The sequence below is a fragment of the Cataglyphis hispanica genome, chromosome 18 (genome assembly GCF_021464435.1).
Source record: "Cataglyphis hispanica isolate Lineage 1 chromosome 18, ULB_Chis1_1.0, whole genome shotgun sequence".
In the NCBI taxonomy this organism is placed as follows: Eukaryota; Metazoa; Arthropoda; class Insecta; order Hymenoptera; family Formicidae; genus Cataglyphis; species Cataglyphis hispanica.
Window position 1 is genome coordinate 1,172,657 of NC_065971.1, and position 12,396 is coordinate 1,185,052.

At 34.8% G+C, this 12,396-nt stretch overlaps 1 protein-coding gene and 1 long non-coding RNA gene across 3 annotated transcripts in view; one reads left to right on the plus strand and one right to left on the minus strand.

Annotated features, from left to right (window-relative positions):
* LOC126856445 (basic-leucine zipper transcription factor A-like) overlaps window positions 1-12,396 on the plus strand; it is an 83,437-nt gene that overhangs the window by 3,860 nt on the left and 67,181 nt on the right. The gene's annotated exons all lie outside the window — the stretch shown is intronic.
* On the minus strand, window positions 8,911-10,408 carry LOC126856459 (uncharacterized). The gene is made up of 3 exons (XR_007688361.1): window positions 10,160-10,408; window positions 10,019-10,078; window positions 8,911-9,415 (listed from the first exon to the last, which is right to left on the minus strand). It is a non-coding gene; the product is annotated as an uncharacterized LOC126856459 (long non-coding RNA).

Sequence of the window (12,396 nt, forward strand, 5' to 3'; positions counted from 1 at the left end):
AGATAGTAGCAACTAACTTTCTCTACTTTTGGGATTATATACTCTATATATAAATATAATACATATATTAGTAATTTATTATAAGTATTATTTGTGTGCTTGGGATTTGAGATTTACTTGCGGATGTATCAATATGTTATCTATGTTCTTACAATGGCCATTTAGCCTCTTTATCTAGAGCTAAGGAAAATGCACGCATAATTTCTTTCTCGCGTCTATACGCTTCTAGATAGACATTTGCATACTATGCAAAAGTACGATGTATCACAAAGATGAGAGAACGTGTGCAATAACGTTTTCGAATAAGATTTTGATCGATTATATATGTTATTAAAATTAAAATATTATGAGAAATTTTTATAATATGGTATTAACGGTCTATAATAAATTTTCTTGTTCAAAATGGATTAAATAAATTTAATTAATTAATTAAATAATACAATGAGTGTAATTCGCATTCGTTTTCAGATTTTTAATAATTAACATTATTTTAATTATTGATTAATTAAAATCAAAATTGTGATTTAAACATTTAAAAATTTATACAATGATCAAAATTTGTCATGTATAAAAAAAAGATGAAAAAACGACAATTTGGTGTAACCTGTGTATTAAAATATTTATATTTCTTTTCAGAAGAGAGAAATTAAAGTAATATATTTAAAAAATAAAATTATATTATTATTATTTTACATCTATTAGTGCTGTAAAATATAGCAGACATTCTATCAAATACACACGTTGGAAAAATCGATTGGATTTATTGAAATTCGCGATATTGGGGGTGTTATTAGGATATTAATGTATGCAATACACCAAACGAATAAATATACGCGCGCAACGGCTGTGGATGGCCGATGGAATTAGTCCCTTTGTACCTCAATGAGAGGAATTTTGCGTGTTTTAATTAAACGATCATGAATTTTTGAAAAAAAAATCTGACATGCGATTTCTGATTATATTTATCTGCGTCATCGATATTTTTTATTTGCAAAAATATTATTTTTTAATTAATTCTTAAAAATTATTTGATAGCTAATTACTTCGACAATTGTAATTTGTAAAATAAGCTTCGAGTCTCTCTCTCTCGATATCAACTAAACTTTAAGCTTTATATTTACATATGGCTCGTTCGGTTCTAAAATGTTCAAATGAAAAAATTTATGAAGAGAGCTAAAAAATTCGAATTAAACACTCTAATGAAAATTTTTTACTATTATTATGACATTATTTCTATTAATAATAGATTCATCTTAAATTTTTAAACAAATAAAAAACTTTCAGCTATTGTTATTTTCTTAGTAAAATAAAATTGCATAATAAGGATAAAATAATATTAAATAACGAATTAATATAGATTATTAATAATAAAAATATTAATTGTAATTGGTATGTTAATGCCTAATACATTTTTATTTATGTTTAGATGTATTTAAAGTTAATTTATTAATATGATAGAAATTATTTAATTCTTTGCTCCGTCTACTCATAACTAAGAATTACTTAGTCCAACTAGAATTATTTATAAAATATTTATGTATTGAACATTTATTTAATTTAATTCCAATCATGTCTGAAAAAGACAAATAAAGTTTTTAAGCAGGGAAAATAATAAATTTTTAACAACGCTGCGTAGAATTTTAGAAAGTTAGACATTGAAAACACAAGAGAATGACATACCTAGTGGCGACACAGATGCCGTTACGTTTCCGACCGGTAATATGCCAGCAGGGAGAAATTCCATGCACGCAAGAACCGTTGTCCGAAAATCGACAATGATTAAACAACCAAAAAAGTTTCCTTCTCTCAATTGCAAATGATAATTGTTTTGTATGATATTTTTTTCTACTGCAAAGCTTGATTCATCGTGGAAACTTGAGAAATTATATATTGAGCTAACAAAAAATACTTTTTCATTGAATAAATATCTTACAGAGCAAAACAGTCAATTTCCGCGAAATAAATATAATAATTATCAATCTAAAAAGAATACAGAAAATGAAGAAAAATTAAAAAAAAGAATGTATTCTCCTGTTTTTATTATTTACTCAAATTTAAAAAATTTGATAAATATTTTTAAATATAATTGAATATAATTATTTCAAATATTCTATCCTCTTTACATACAAAAAATTTAAAGCTCTATATTTTTGGGGAAAGTCAACCGCGCGCGCGAAGTGCAGTATCTTTCGAATTTTTACGCAATCTCATATTCCTGTCTTCCTTGCGGATAAGATAACCACAAGATCGATTGACTTTCGGAAAAATCCAAGCCATAATGCCCGATGAAGCGTTTATCGCGAGTGGCGATCGAATCGCGAGGTGACGCGAGAGTATGAGAGAAAAAATTCAACTCGCTTGGAATTGCGCGGCGAGAGAGCAGATGGACGTATCGATCCATCGACACTCGGAGCTCGAAGCCCTACTGCCGGCTTGAACACATGTTATACAGTGCGGGCCAACAAATAATACAATTACTTATGACGAATATTCGCGACCGGATACTAATAAATGTATAAAATAGAAATAAAAATTTATTACGATCGCATGCTATACGCGCGACTATGCGGTTACATGCTGTTTTATAAATCGCATGGGCGATATATACAAGCAAAATGGCGAAATACTATTATGCGAATCTCGGAATATGTGACGCGTGCGCTCGCTTCCATCTATATCGCGCGAAACATCCTTCAATTTGTATAATCTGTATCATCGTGTTTTTCATCTCCATCCATCCTTCGTGCTCCTTCCTCTCTTGTTTCTATCTGTACTTGTACTATGTAATAGCGTTCTACGTGAACGCATATATTTAACTGTTCTAGATTTTCGGCATTTTATTTTAATATAGATTTTTGAAATAATTCAAAGCAGTTTCTGTGTTTACAACAAAAATGTCAAGATATACTAATGTTTTTGTAATTTTTTTTAGAAAGTTGTTTGCAATATTTTAATTTATGTCGTTTAATGTTTACTAAACGATAGTTGTCATAAAGAGGGAGAGAGAAAAGGAAAGAGAAAATTATTTTGTACTTATTTTAATTCAATATTATTATAGATATGTAAGATATTACGTATGTATATATTATATATTATTTGTGCATGCGTCGTATTTTTATTATAACTTACATATTCTAATATATATACATAGCTTATATTTCTTATAAAATTATTAAATATTCATATTCATGAATGAAAAACAAACAAAATAAATTTACATATAATTAAATATAACACATATATATAAATAAAATAAATACTAAATTAAATTGAAAAATATTCAGAGAAATCCGATGCATTCTCAGGAATTTCATTAAACTGATGCGATAGCAGCTTCTCCGACTCGGCAACATCCGCGACTATCGCGCTCGCCGTTATTTTTCCGACTAGGTATTATTCCGATAGGTATTACTCGGCGAGCTTACGAACGCGGACTGTTCGGAGGTTCAGCAGCCGCCGTCGATTTCAACCAGTCGATCGCCATAGCGAAATAGACTCGCGCGAATTGTCCAACCGGTCGCGCCGGCCGGATGTCAACGTATATCGATCCATCGAACTGGACCCGCGAGCTACCGTGTCGCGCGGGCCGTCAGACATAACGGACAGGATAGTAAAAGCCCTCTGGTTCCAGTTGGTGCGACGGGTCCGTTCGTACATCCGTCCGTACGTCCATCCGCTCGTACGTCCGTCAGCCCGTCGGATAATACCAGAGTTCACCTAAATATAACTCAGAAACGGGGAGAAACGAAGGGAAGCGTGCGCGCGCGTGTGAGCTAGTCGGGTGGACGCGAGAGGAGAAACGGGAGGGAGAGCGAGACAGTAAAAGAGAGAGGGAGAGAGAGAGAGAGAGAGAGAGAGAGAGAGAGAATGGTGATGGAACAGAGGGTGGTAGGGAAAGAGAGTGAGAGAGAGAGAGAGAGAGAGAAAGGAGGATGGGCGAGACAAGGAACTCCCGATTCACCGCTACGCGTCCAGCTTGCACGGCCAGTTGCAGCTGCATGGACATCATGGCTATGTATTATTTTGTAGCATGTTTAATATATACGCCCGGAGAACAGATCGGGCCGAGTTTCGACCATGGAACGACGAGAATTCGACTTTCCGTAATTGAGCACATATATACGTTCATACATGTATATACATACATATATCGCATCGTTGATGAACTCCGAGTCGATCGATCACAGCGTTAAAATCTTGACGAGGCATGTTAATATCTCCCGCGCGTATTTGCAACACCGCGAGTCGAATCGCCGATCGATTCGACGGAGCAAAAATGGAAATCTGCGGTCACCGTCGTCCTGTATTCCCGAATTATCGTCGCTCTACGTTCTTGCGTAAAAAAGGCGCGAGCTTTATCGAATCGTAAACTTTAAGGATCTATAGCGTTTCTAGAAATAGTCATTATCCGAAAGAAATCATTGGAAGACTCATTACAAAATTACGATTAAAAAAAAAATAATAACCTTTATTCCTTGAAGCTAATAAATCTTAAATTTTAGATAAAATCTCCGCTGTGAAGTGAATTAAATTTCAATTAGATTTCAATTAAGTATAAAATTCTATTATCCATTGCAATATATCCTCTTGTAATATGCAAATATATAATATGAAAGAAACTCTCCATACGTGATTCGATATTATATTTGCTCTTATCAAAATCGAATTTTATATATATATATATATATATATATATATATATATATATATATTTAAATGTGATACGATACGATACTAGGATTATGTAAATAATTAGGTGATAATTTCGATAATGTGCTGCATCGCTTTTGCAATCATGAATATTTTATCTGGTAATTATGACCAATATAAGAGGGAACTTGAGTTCCCTCATTAGCGTAAGTTTGCGGGAATCGATTATCTATGCTTATATGCTGAAATTCTTCTAGTTTCATCATTCAGTGAAACAAGCGAGATATTATAGAAATCATAAAAATAGCAAAAAGCTGTTTGAAAAAATAAAAGCAAAAGCAAAAAATTGCAAAAGCTTTTTGCTGTTTTTCGAACGATTTTCTATTCATTTTCCTGATTTTTGAATGTCACGTTCTTCTAGATTAATAAAAATTGCGATAAGCAAAGAATCGCGTTTAATTTCTTGTCGATATCGGTTCTCGTTACTTTAATAGTTGTTTGATAGCCAATTGTTTATTTATTAATCATCCGCGAAATATTTTGAAAAATGACAAGCAAGAAAAAGAATATCGATTAAAACACAAGAGGAAACACTGTCAAAGTATTTATCCGCATAACAGCGGTGGATCTGTGCGCGAATTTAAATTAAAAATTCATTTTCTAAGTCAGTTTTATTTTCTTGGATTAATTCTATTAATTTTCGTGATCGCTTCGAAACAGTTATTGCCAATCGTTATACTTTCTTCGAGAAGTTCTCGAGTTCAATCCGATTCACCCTTCAATTTCATTCGCTCACCATTAGTATGGCGCTAAGCGACTGGGACACGAAAATGTTTGCATATTTATGTGAAATACTTTTAACAACGAAAAACGAGATCAAATTCAATGTAATAAATTCCAACAATTCGCTGGATAGAGCGCAATCGTTGTCAGCAAATAACAACGTACAAAAACGAACGAGCGCGTCGTTTCTCCGTGACCAAAAAACAATGCGATATTGAAATTTCGATTTTTAATTCAGTTATCAGATATCGAGTTCATTTCCCTCCCTGCAATAATAACAAAGAAAAAAAAATTTCTCGCTAAATACTTGGAAAAAAAGTTTTAATCTTTCTCTTTTTAAGCGTATGTACGCGCATATTGTATTCCGTGGGTTCGCTATATATTTTCATATCACGAGAAATTATAATATTTATTAAGATTGTATAGAATTGTTTTTTATCATGAGAAAGTATATAATCGAGGCTTCGACTTATTGAAATTGATATCGAGACCAGCGCGCGTTTTAGGATCAAGCAGTGTTAAATTTTCTTTCTTATCGGTGCAATCTAAATCGCCTTCAAAAATATTGAACCGATAAAATGAGACAAATATAAATAGATATATAGTTTTAAAATATCCGTTCTATTTTGCTCTTTATTATACAACAATCGTACTGCACAAATACATAATCTAAGGAAAGACTAGAGATTGTTGTTTTACTTAAAATCATATATTATCTATATTTTCGATCGTATTAAGATGAAGAAGTACACAAAAAGATTAATATAGAAAATCTCTTCTCAAGACACTTAATTCCACATTTATCAAAGGCTCTTCCATCGTGAAAGACGCCGAGTCCGTGGGACATTCTTTGTAAGGGAGGAGCTGTGCGTCGAATAATTTGCAGAAAATGTCAAAAGTCTACCAGGTACTCGTTAGATTCATTTTTCACGAGACTCGTGCTTGCAAAGCGCAAGACGCCGCCGGTAGCTCTCTCGCGGAGCTTCCTTACGTCCCATTCGAAAATAATACAGCGCCTCTCGTTAAATTACCCGCCCGCTCTCTCGTTCCGCGTCGTCCGCGCGTAATGCGTCATCCCCTTTCCCTCCCCTAGCCCGCCACCATCATCCCTCGCCCACCGCGCCCTCCCCTCTCTCTCTCTCTCCCCCTTCCCACCCCCTGACGTAATGTACATAAATACATTTAATCTCGCTTCTGCTGCCCTCCTGATATTTTTCGAGAGATCGATCGAGCCGTGCGGTCCCACATTTTCCCTGCTAATTCCGAGATCTCGTTTGTGAATTTCGGTCGACGTTGGCGCGTTCCAAAATTGGTATTGGCGATCCCTGGCAGCGCCGAGTTTCTGGCTCGAGCGCCGGGGGTATGGCAGAAGCGCGCGGCTATAATAAAGGCGCACTCCCCTCATCCCCGCATTTCCCTCGCCGTGTCCCGTCCCGTCCCGTCCCGTTGCATCTCGCCACGAAGCTTCATCTCGCCTCGCCTCGCCTCACCTCGCCTCACCTCGCCTCATCTCGCCACTATATTCCATAGCGCTGCCGCGCGCACTCGCTCGCTCGTTCGCTTGTTCGCTCGGTCCCGCTTCGCCGGGTGGCGGCGTGTACCCTCCTCCGACTCTCGCCGCTCGCTCGGAATCGGAAAGGGGAGACCGCGTTGGCGCGCGCAGGCGCGAGGGTCGAATGGAAAAAAATCGGCCGGGCTGACGACGGGGGATGGTCGTCGTATCGATCGCGCTAACATCGGGAACCGAGAGAGCGCCCCGGAGTCTACGGGTATAACCGTGAGAGATGCAGCCTCGATGACGGCGGGGGTTATACGCTCGGCACGAACGAGAGTGAATGACGTACCGCCGAATCCTGGAGGACTCGATTATTAATTATTATGCCCTTCAACATTATGATGAGAACAACGTAGCTCTCTTCCCGCGCGATGATGAGAGATCACGCGACTTACGATTCCATGTTATTATCGTCGAATTAATTTGATAACGCGCATGTTATATCGCTGAGTTATTTTACACGATTACGAGAAATTTATCGCCTGCTCTGGGCAACAATACAGCGAATTATTAACGGAGGGCGCGAATCTCTTGTCAGGTTCGACTTTACATCTCGTTTGCATCCTGTGCAAAAGGCACAAGATTAGCACACGCGTTGCCAGTCCCAGAAAAAGCCTCATCCGTTTATACGTTCAACAAAGCGCGCAACAAAAGTCAGAGTCGACGTCGCACGAGCGTGTCCGATGTTGTCCGAAGTTGTGGCGCGATGGCGAGGTGGATAGGGACGATACGGAGAGAAATGGAGAGATAGAGAGGAACCGAGCGAATAGAATGTTGCCAAGGGGGGTGGGGCGTGGGGAGGGGGAGGGAGGAGGGAGGAGGGGGAGTATGACGAGGAGGAAAGCGCGTTCGACGCACGATGGATGCAACGAACTAAAACTCTCGGATATTTTCGGCCACGTTCGTCCGCCGTCGGATATAAAATTTATACAAAAATACAAACGCGCGACGAATATTAGCCGGCGTTACTTACGTTATAACTGAGAGAGCAGTCCGCGATAAATTCTCGACTTTGTTCGACATTGACTGGCGTTGCATCCGTGCGACCGCAGCGCCGGTAATAATATAATAAAAAGCTGTTTTATTATTAGCCGTATAACATTAATCGTGGCAAAAACTGGATAATTATTCACAATTATGGCAAAAATTTCGCAATATGCGAAAACTATGCTGAAATATTGCTAGTTTGAAAATATTGATAGATATCTGTCGGATCAATCTACAAATCAGAAGCAGGGCCGTCTTTAATATCGAGATGGCCCCGGAGTCATGATGCAAAGAGCCTCGCTTGATTGAGATCAATTTTAATAGCATTTATTTGTGAAATAATAAAACAGCAAATACAAAGCTAAAAAATGAAGATTGATCAAATATATAAGATTTATAATAACATATTTTATTATATATATATTGGATTATGATATCTAAAACGAATAAAGTCATGTATTTTTGTACATTAAACATGTCAAAGTTAATCAGATTTCTCCATATCATGTGACAATTCTTATTTGATACAAATACAAGGATTTAATGTTATTGATAGATGACTATGGGCAATCTATGGGCAACTATGATCAATCATCATAAAATCATATAATCCAATATGGCTGTGATAAAAGGTCAGAAATAAATATCTAAATAAATTTCACACATTTAGATCTTAAAATAAATTTCTCACATTTTAGATCTCTTAGTATCTACGTTTAATTTCAACATTAATATCATTACGTATAAACTTATAATTTAATTGCACAGTGCAAGCAGATGTTTTTATTCTCACATCCGATATATGCTACTATTTATTTATTTATTATGATAGGCATGATAAATAAAAAAGTAAAATCATAAAAATAATTTTTAGTACAAGCCAACGCGAGCGGGGTATTGTTTTGCAAAAAGATAATGTAACCAACTGAAGTGCATATGTTAAAATTATAGTTATTTTATTTATATCATTTTACATGTAAATACATAAAAATTACTTCAAAGTAATTAGACAAAATAATTAAAAACGAATTTTTAGATAAAAAGGGACAAATCTTTTTTTTCATTTTTAAGATACAGTACATCATATAAATTAAATATAATTATTGTCTAAAAGAAATGTTTTAAATTATTCATCTTGACTACATAATTAAATATACATAAGACTTAGATAGAATAGATTTTATGATATTAGCATAAATAAAATATGCTTTAAATGTCTCTCTCTCTCTCTCTCTCTCTCTCTCTTTCTGACATATTTTTTTTTATTAATACAGTTTTATAATAAATTATTAAGACAATAAATGCATTAAAAGTTTTTTCTAAAGCTGTTTTACTTCTTATTGGATTATCTTGAAGGTTTCATATATATTCTAATGTCGCTGCTATGTCATTTGTTTTGCGAATTAATACTTTCGCTACCTTCTTGCAAATTGAAAATATCTGTAAGAATAACAACAATGAAAGCTCTTACATTTTCTTATATAAAAAGATTAGAGAAACAGTACTAAGAAAAGATATCTTAAATTCGTATATAATGCTACATTTTTCAAACGCAGATACATTTGCTTGTTTGTTACAATTTATCAAGAATTATACTTATACATAATAACGATAAAAGTGTAATTTACACTTATAATAAACATACATATTACTTTTTTTGCTTTTTAAAAAGAGATCTGGACCATCTATTATAGGAAACTTATTTTTACATGGTTTATACATATATTAAAGTACAAATTTTACATGTTTAAAAGATAGTATTTTTAGATCCTTATTTACAAATATTCTTCTCTATGCAATTTTAAATTTAATATTTGTAAAACAAAACATGAACATATTGAGACACAAAACAGCATTATATCTCATAGAAAATCGTTATAATAATGTAACAAAAATGCAAAGATAATATTGATAATTATTTTGATAAATTATTTTGATAATAATATTTAATAATATTTGATAATAATATTTTGATATTAATTTGATAAAGAAGGAAATTTAATGTATCAAGACTTAAAAAAAGTAAAACGTAGACATACTTACATTGCTTATCAAGGTACTCCGAAATCTTTTGAACACGATATCCTAAGATTCAATCTCTCTCTCTATCTGTAATAAAACATTTAAACTATATCTGTAATGTGTGCTGAGTGATCTGTTATATAAATGTTTACAAAATTGTACGTACATGTTAGCGTGATCCTTAACGTCAGTCAGCCAAGTCTGCTTGTAAGTCTCGCATTGTCGCTCATTGTCCCGCGTCCTGATGTTATTTCAGATTGATAAAGCAGCGCAATTTGTGTGCGCGACCCGTGTACGTACCCCGTGGAGGCAGCCGCATGGCGTAGGGGCGCGTTGCCATTTTCATTTAACGCGTCACGCCGCCGCCGTCGTCGCCACGCGAGAGACGAGCATTCGGCACGCCGCGAATGTGACAGCCGGACCGAACGCTTCGGTTAAGGTCGAGCGGATTCGGTCCCCGTCGGATTTAAATATCGGCCGGAAATAGGACCTCGCGCAGCATCGTGGAAAATGGAGAGGGCTTGGGGGGTGAGGCAGGAGGGCCGCTGGAGAAGATCCTTTCGGCGAGTCGTAAGCAGGATCGCGCGCATTGTAGATTCTAGAATTATAATGACACTGTAACAGCGTGTTTTCCTGGATATTTCTATATATTAAATAGATAAATTTTCTACTATATAAGGACGCTTTTGCAATTTTTTAGGGAATTGGAAAGATCTTATTCTGCGTTACTCTTTCGCGCAAAGACTTTTTACTTATGTATAAAATATTAGATTTTTTTATATATATTTTATACATATTCTTTTTAATCAATTTGAAATCGAGTTTTCTCCCTTTCTCTCTTTTTCTCTTAATACCTCGAAATTTTTCAACAAAAATGAGAAATTAATAATTTTCGAATTAGCTGTTTTTTTCAAAGAGAAGAAACTTCAGAAATGCAAAAATCTTGTTGTCTAACTTGAAAAAAAATCTTTAATTTTTGTATTACTTAAAAAAATATCTAATGTTGAAAATGGCGAACTTATGACGAATAATAATTTTTTTTTATGTTTTTGATAAAGAATTAATCGCAAAATCAATGAATGTAAAGGATAAACCGATATAGAAGATTTTGTATAATACTCATGGAATATATGAAATAGATAAAATGTCAATCATAGTACTTAATGTTTCCACCACGCAAAAGTATATTATTTTTCAAAAGTAATTGGCAGTGCTTTTTAGTTGTTTGAGCGAGGAACTTTGCCAAAAATAGATGTATATAATAGTATTGTTTGTAAAATATCTAGATGCCAAGAAGAAATAATAATGGTGGTAGGTAACAATACTGACGTAGACGATAAAATCAATTGGGAAAGAAGACGTGAAAGAAAATTGAAAAAAGAACGTATAGGGTATCTCAGCCGCTTGTCTCGACGGCAAATTTTTTCGATATATATTCCTATATATATTTTGTTCAATTCGAAAAATATATAAAATACTGACAAACATTTTTCAACAAAAAATTATTCTGAAATCCTTATACATATATTTGCCGGACTGAAGCTTATTAGTTTTCATATAGATCTGTCACAGTGCTATTCGTTGACAAAAACTGAGTTATGAGTATCAAGAAAAATATCCGGATATTAAGATAGCCGGTGGTGCAGCGGCAGCCGCTAGAAACAGAGCGAGCGTGACTGTACAGGTTCCTCAGGTATGTACGGGCCAGGTGGAAACGTACTTGCGAAGGTAAACGGGATCTCTTCACGCTCGACCTCGTCCCAACTTCGATTCACAACCAACGATCGACCAATGATCGACGAGAGTCCGCTCGCGAATTATCACGTGTTTACGTACGCAAGGCTGTATTTATTCGTATACGCGACACTATTGTTATACTGTACTATGGTTACACTGGAAATCTATCGCGAAGCGAGTAACTACGAGACGCGTACGTTTTGCGGTTAACCCTGAATACTATACGGGGTGTTTACGAACTTCATCTGGGTAAGCTTAATTTGCAACGTGCTAAAGTTAATATAGAATCGATTACTTCTTCATGTAATTGTTGACATATCAATACTCTTCATAGTGAAAAGCATTTTCAGTGAATTATAAATGTCAGGATGAGAAAATCTAAAGAAATTTAATTCTTTACTTAATTTTAAATGTGTAAGAGCTATTTAAAAAAAAAAAAAATATATATATATATATATATATATATATATATATATATAGTATACTGGCAATAGAAATATAAGCGAGGAAAAAAATTGTTAATACTATTCAAAAACGTTCAAAGATGCATTAGGTTAAAAAAAAGATTTACTTTTACGATCATTAATTTTGCAGAAATAATTAATCCTGCATAAAAACTTTCACCGCACAAACTTGGAGGCTCATTAGGCCTTTCGATACAT